Source organism: Sapajus apella, unplaced genomic scaffold (genome assembly GCF_009761245.1).
Source record: "Sapajus apella isolate SASKATOON/1434 unplaced genomic scaffold, GSC_monkey_1.0 scaffold35, whole genome shotgun sequence".
In the NCBI taxonomy this organism is placed as follows: Eukaryota; Metazoa; Chordata; class Mammalia; order Primates; family Cebidae; genus Sapajus; species Sapajus apella.
This window is the reverse complement of record NW_022436975.1, coordinates 6650216-6658167: the sequence shown is the minus strand read 5'-3', so window position 1 is coordinate 6658167 and position 7952 is coordinate 6650216.

The following is a 7952-nucleotide window of genomic DNA, read 5'->3' as shown; positions in this document are numbered from 1 at the left end:
AAAAAAAAAAAAGAATGTACTAGTATGGCTACAAATGACAAGAAAGAGGACTCAGGGAATCCAACAGCTTCTCTAAGTTCTCCTTCCTGTGCCATGTCCTTGAGTCCAGAGTGACCAAGACGGCAAGAATTCATAAGACAGAGGATCAGAGAAGAGAGAGCTGTTAGTGACACAGTCCATCTGGAGTATTCAGTAGAATGCAGATCAACGGATTCATCTAAGAAAAATAGTTGAGGTTAAGGGAAGACTCACCCAAAAGTATTTGAAGGAACACATTCTCACACAGCATGAGGAACAGTGTGTGTTCCCACTAGCAGAGTAGATAAAAATCATGACTCCCAGAGTATTGAATAGAGGCCTTACCTTTGATATACAGAGGTAAACTGAGTATTGCACTAGACTGACCTAACACATCATAAAAGTAAGACCCAAAAGGATCAAACTGTTTTTAAGGAACGTAACTACGTCTCAGAACAAAGTTCACAATGTATAGGAATACAAAAACACCCGGCATCAACAAGGCAAAATTTACAAGTCTAGCATCCAGTGAAAGATTACCAGGAATGCAAAGAAGGAAAATATGACCCATAATGAAGAGACCTATTAATCAATCAAAACCAATTCAGAACTGATAAAATTAGAATTAACAAAGTAGATATTAAAACCATTATTAGAATTGTTTTTCATATTGTTTAACTTCTAAGTAGAAACATGGAAGAAATATATATATTTATAAATATATATATAAGTATATAAATATATATTTATATATTAGAAATTTGAGATATCTAATTATATATTAGAGATAGTGTCTCACTCTGTCGCCCAGGCTGGAGTGCAGTGGACTGATCGTAGCTCGCTGTAACCTCAAACTCTTGGGCTCCAGTGATTCTTCCCTGTTAGCCTCCAGAGCAGTTAATACTACAGGCACATACCACTACGTCCAGCTAGTTTTTAAAATTTTTTATAGAGACAGGGTCTTGCTATGTTTCCCAGGCTGATCTTGAACTCCTGACCTCAAGCAGTCCTCCCACCTCAGCCTCACAAAATGCTGAGATTACAGGCATGAGCCACCATGTCTGGCCCAAGAATATTACAAAGATTACAATTAAAATTAAACTTTTCTTTTTTAGACTTTCACTCTTGTCTAAAAATTAATTTTCATTCTTGTTGGCCAAGGCTGGAGTGCAATGGTACCATCTCAGCTCACTGCAACCTCCGCCTCTCAGGTTCGAGTGACTGTCCTGCCTCAGCCTCCCAAGTAGCTGGGATTAGAGGCGCCCGCCACCACACCCATCTAATTTTTGTATTTTTAGTAGAGACACAGTTTCGCCGTGTTGGCCAGGCTAGTCTTGAACTCCTGACCTCAGGTGATCCTTCTACCTTGGCCTCCCAATGTGCTGGGATTACAGGCGTGAGCTACCACGCCCAGCCTAAACTTCTAGATATGAAAACTATGTCTAAGGTGAAAAATAGACTGGAGGAAGTGAAAGGCAGATTGGACATTGTAGAAGAAGGCGACATTAGTGAAATTAAAAGTGTTGTAATGAAAATTATCCAAAATAAAGCACACAGAAATTAAAATTCCAAAAAATGAAAAAGCAGAAATAATCTGTGGGACAATTTCAGTGGCCTAATATATGAGTAACCAGAGTCCCTGTAGAAGAAAGACTGAAAAATATTTTGAAGAAATAATGGCTGAAACGAAACATGTCCAAGCTTAGTGAGACTGCAAACCTACAGAGCTAAGAAGCTCAATAAACACCAAGCAAAAGAAACATGAAAAAACGACACCAAACTACAGCATAAATTACTTTAAAAAAAAATGATAAAGAGAAAAATCTGACAATGAGCCAGAAAATACACTTCTATTACTTCCAGAGAAACAAAGATAAGGATGGCATCAGATTTTTCATCAAAGATTGCAGGCAAGCAAGAGACATTAGAGCAGCATCATTAAAGCACTGGAGGGTAGGTGACTGTCACTCAGTACTCAGTAACCAGCAAAAAATATTTATTATAAATGAAGGTGAAGTCATTTTCAGACATCTGAAAGCCAAAATAATTTACCACCACCAGAAGAAATCTCTGCATTACAAGAAGTGCCAAATAACATCCTCAAGCAGAAGAAAAATGATATTAGATGGAAATCTGGATCTACAGAAAGGAATGAAGACCACCAAAAATATATCTACAGGGGTAAAAATAGAAGAATTGTTTCTCTTATTACTTAAATGTCCTTAAAAGATATGTGCTTGTTTAAACAGAAATAACAATGTATTACTGGGTTTATGACATATACAAGTAAAGTGCATGACAGCAATAGCACAAAGACCAAGTGCAGAGAAATGAAACTGTACTATACATGAAATGATATATCACTTGAAGGTAGTTTGTGATAATTAAAGATGTATACCACAAACAATAAAACAACCATTACATAATAGAACAATGAGGCTTCAGCCTCCCGAATAGCTGGGATTACTGGCATGTACCTCCACACCCAGCTAATTATAATTTTTTTTTTTTTGTATTTTTAGTAGAGATGGGGTTTCACCATGTTGGCCAGGCTGGTCTTGAACTCCTGACCTCAGGTGATTCATCAGCCTCGGCCTCCCAAAGTGCTGGGATTACAAATGTGAGTCACTGCGTCCAGCCTGGAGACTATTATTCCAGGTGAAGTAACTCAGGAATGGAAAACCAAACATCTAGTTCTCTGATATGTGGGACTAAGCTGTGAAGACATTAAGGTATTAGAACGATACATTGGACTTAGGGGACTTGCGGGGAGGGATGGGAGTGGAGCAAAGGATAAAAGATTACAAATAGGGTGCAGTGTATACTACTCCGGTGATGGGTGCACTAAAATCTCCCAAAGCACTGCTGAAGAACTTACTCATGTAACCAAACACCACCTGTACCCCAGTAACCTATGGAAAGAAATAGTAATAATCAATCCCATGCTCTAGTGATACCATACAGTACATAACCACCACCGGTACTCCTGTCACCAAACCCCACAAAATATTTATACAGGGATCTGAGATTTGGGCCCCGCACAAGGAAAATGGCATGTCACATTGGCCTCTTGATTCCTTTGGCACCTATTATGCGCTAGGTGCTATGCTTGTGATTCGACTAAAGAGATCAAAAATCCATGATCCAACCTTGCAAGCAGTAAGTGTTATGGTTGACGTATAAGCAACATGAAGCAGGGACCCTGAACTATGCCCAGGAGACGTCTGTGCTGAGTAACAGAGAATGAATGCGAGTTCTCGAAGTCTAGAGATAATGGATGGGAAGAGTCAGAGACATGAGTGAGACAAGGGGACCTGACCTTCCTGGTAAGTCTCCAAGAGTCTTGTTTTCTGCCTCTGTTGTGATTTATCACAGTGTAGGGTAGCTGCATGCCTGCGTGTTTCCCTGTCTGAAATGTAAGCCCTCACAGGGCAGTGCTTTTATTATCCTGGCTCTTAGGACAGTGTCTGGCCCACAGAAGATGCAAAAAGTTTTCAATGAATGTTGTGTTTGAAAGAGTAAGTTTGGGATCGCAAGTAATTTACCATGAATAAAGTAAAACATGTATGTAGTATTATTTTTCCAGACTAGGAATATCTAAGGAAGGCAGACTAATAGAAAAAAGATAATTAGTCTGGTTTGACATCCAGAAGATCTATACTATGTGGGCGAACTGTGGGTCGCAGAAAAGAGGGTGAGGAAAGAGAATTTGGAGTCATCATCTAAGGTTGCACCATACTCACCGTCCTCCAAGCAACCTGAATAAAAACCAGCTGAAAGCCAGGAGTGGTGGCTCGCACCTGTAATACGAGCACTCTGGGAGGCCAAGGAGGGAGGCTTACTTGAGCCCAGGAGTTTGAGATCAGCCTGGGCAACATGGCGAATCCCCATCCCTACAGATAATATAAAAAGTTAGCTGGGCACGGTGGCACACCTGTGGTCCTAGCTGCTCAGGAGGCTGAGCTTGGGAGGTCAACGTTGCTGTGAGCCATGATGGTGCTATAGCACTCCAGCCTGGGTGACAGAGTGAAACCCTGTCTCAATAAAATAAAATAAGTAAGCAAATAAAATAGTAAAAACAGCAACTAACTGGCCGTCCCCTCTGTTGATGCATTCATGTATTAATTTTTTTTCTTTTTTTGAGATGAAGTCTCACTCTGTCACCCAAGCTGGAGGGAAGAGGCATGATCTCTGCTCACTGCAACCTCCACCTCCCGAGTTCCAGCAGCTCTCCTGCCTCAATCTCCCGAGTACTGGGACTACAGGTGCGCACCACCATGCCCAGCTAATTTTTGTATTTTTAGTAGAGACAGGATTTCACTATGTTGGCCAGGATGGTCTTGAACTCCTGACCTCATAATCCATCCACCTCGGCTTCCCAAAGTGCTGGGATTACAGGCATGAGCCATCGCACCCTGCCATGCATTAATTTAGCACATGGACTGAGGACCTACTATAGCCATACAGTATCAGAAAATGATACACAAATAATACACAATATATCAGCTAGTGTACATGATTATAAAGACTTACAAAAGGAGACTGCAAACATAGTGCAGCAGTTTTGCCGAGTTCAGAAGACAGAGGTTGGAGTTTGGGAGACTAGAATTTGTGAGCAGAGTGGCAGAGAGGATGATGTAAGAGAAGGAGCTCCAGGAACTGCATAGTGGATCCCTTTGAGTCTGCGGCTGCATATTAGTCTGCACCTGTGTAGGAATAAAACCCATGAGATCAGTCCAAGAACAATTTGATGTGCAGTTTGAAGACCACGAACTACCAGAGACCTGTCAGGAGAACTGTTTCCAGCACTCCAAGAGCTGTGGAGGCTCTCACTGGTCATTCAGCAGAGACAGTGTTTCCAGTGCATTTGCCTTCTCCACGTGAATGTTTGTTTTTCTTGCAGCAACTCACAGCTTGCCCTCTGCACTCACCTGCGCTTCTGTGAAAGCTTGATCCTCTTGGCTGGTCACGGCGGCTCACTCATGTAATCCCAGCACTTTGGGAGTCTGAGGCGGGAGGATCACCTGAGGTCAGGATTTCGAGACTATCCTGGCCAATATGGTGAAACCCCATCTCTACTAAAAATACAAAAATTAGCCAGGCATGGTGGTGCGCGCTTCTAATCCTAGCTACTCGGGAGGCTGAGGCAGGAGAATGGTTAGAACCCAAGAGGCGGAGGCTGCAGTGAGCCTAGATTGCACCACTGCACTCCAGGCTGGGTGACAGAGCGAGACCTTTCTCAAACAAAACAAGAAAAGAAAAGAAAAGAGGAGCAAGCTTGATCCTCTCACAGGGACAGCCACCTCTTGGCTTACCCCAGTCTGTACCTGACTGCCACTTCCATCCTTGTAATAGTTCCCAGCCTTCTGCAACCTTCTCGAACCCACCGTTCCTTTCCAGCTCACATCAGTTCTCTGGCTTTAAGGATAAGTTGACAAGTAGGAGTTTCTGGCATGTTTCAGAGCAAGGATGAGAAGAGAAAGGAGATTAGATTCTGGAGACAGAAGGTCAAAGTAACTCTTTATAGCTGGCCAAGGGAGGACAGAAATTGTTCATTCACTTAAAAGGAAGAAGATCAGCCTAAGAAATGGGTTTGTTTTAGGTCAGAGAAGATTCAAGTTCTGTGAAAACACTAGAAACGAACATTAGAGTGGAAAGAGTTAGAGAGACCATTGCTGAGGGGGAATTGCTAGAAGAGTGACCATCTTTCTCATCTATAAATTGGCATGGCCTTACCTCACAGACTTGTCTGTGGATGGAATGTTACTACAGGAAAGCTTCTAACACAATTATCCAGATAAACTAATGCTCAAGAATCATTTGCTTTTGCCCTGTCTTCTTTTTTTTTTTTTTTGAAATGGAGTCTCACTCTGTGGCCAAGGCTGGAGTGCAATGGCATATTCTCGGCTCACTACAACCTCTGCCTCCCGGGTTCAAGTGATTCTCCTGCCTCAGCCTCGAGAGTAGCTGGGATTACAGGCACCTGCCACCATGTCTGACTAATTTATTTATTTATTTATTTAGTAAAGACAGGGTTTCATCAGGTTAACCAGGCTGGTCTCGAACTCCTGGCCTCATGATCTACCCACCTGGGCCTGGGCCTCCCAAAGTGCTGGGATTAAAGGCATGAGCCGCAGCACCAGCCTCTTCCTCTTGAAATAACTATTGTCATTCCTGTATATTAAGGAGTAAGATAGAGGGGTATTCTGAATAAATTTTTAGTCACGGAGGATAAAATACATAGTTTTTTATAAAGTTAATTTTTTTGGTTGTTTTAGAGATAAGATCTCGACACTCTGTCCAGGCTGGACTCAAACTCCTGGGCTCAAGTGATCCTCCCACTTTGGCCTCCTAAATAACTGGGACGACAGGCACACACTACCATGCCCAGTTTAAAATCAATGATTATGCTATGACATGACAAACTCACTGAGCAGGCAGGCTCCCTGGGGCTGCAAAATAACCCAAAGCAAGAAGAACAGAGTCTTACAGAGGATTGCTCAGCAGAGCTCAGGTGCATGCCTCCTGCACAAGACTGCACCAGGTGATGCCAAGCTTGGCCCAAGAGAGCACTTTGCTAAAGGGTTATCTAAGTCAGGAGCCCTCTCTGCACTGCCACATCTGTGAGAACCCCTCCCAGTTCAGTTAATCTCTGTAGCAACCACATTTCAAAACAAACAAGAAAAACATTATCAAGAGAAAGGAAGCAGTTGCTGCAGCCCTCAGACCAGATGAGGGGAGGAATGCCCGACCTCTCGAGGTCTCATCTGATGACCTTAGGTTTTTTTCTATTGTTCAGGTATGGGGCACTTTGTAATCTCCAGAAACTACCGATTAGCACTGTCAAATTCCCAAAGAGAACTGTTGACTTAGCATCAAGGCTTCTACTTAGTTCTTTACCATTTTGAAGCCAAAGACTCCTTTGAAAATGGAAGGAAATACTTGCATCTTCTTCCATAGGAAACCTTACATACACAAAAACTTGGCGTACAACTTGAGGGATTTCAGCTGCTAAAAGCACCTCAATGTTCAGCAAAGCAGAGATTACATAAATTCTAAAATCCAATCTCTATACAGGTATTGATCGACTTACGACCTATGCAACTTACGACCATTCGACTTTACGACCACAATCGCTAGCCACGACTGCTCCGCGTCTGGCAGCGCAAATGTTGCCCAGCTGGGCATACGACAGTGCGGACCAGCTTCCGGCAGCACTACCATCTCCGCGTGCATATAGGCTACTCAACTTACGACTAAATCGTGTTACGACCGGTCTGTTGGAACTATCGTGGTCTTAAGTCAAGCACTAGCTGTAAATCTATACCTGAGATTTTTTTTTAAAATAGGCTATAAAATGTTTTCAGATAAAGAATAAAGCACTATCTGAGAGAACAAAAGGAAAGGGAATGCAAGCTAAGCCATGTGAGCACTTTAGTTTGCCCAGTCCATTTAAATATCTGTTTCTCTGCCTTCTAATCAAAGGCTTACTTCATGAGCATCTGAATGCAGCTGCCAAAGGAGTCCTAAAATCCATAGGAAATGAAAAAGACCAGGCTCTCCTTGTTCTATCCTACCACACAGAAACAGAGCACAGTCTTACGAGATATAGGGCTTGCTCCTGAGACTTCTCGTACCTGGGGAGGATTTTTAATGATGAAATCTTCAATACTGGCCTCTCCTAACGTTAGCCTCGTTAGAAGAAAACAAGGCAGATAAAATTATTCATAATTTGTCAAGCTTAATGTTAAGATATTATTTTAATTGGGTTCAATCAATAAGAGAAAATCAGTTTAGCATCTTTCCCAGTGTTTTGTTTTGTACAACAGGGTCTTTTATTACCGAAACATTTCTTTTTTTTTTTTTTTTTTTAAGCGGTTTTTCTCTTTTTTTCCCCGGTGGAGTGCAATGGCGCGATCTCGGCTCACCGCAAC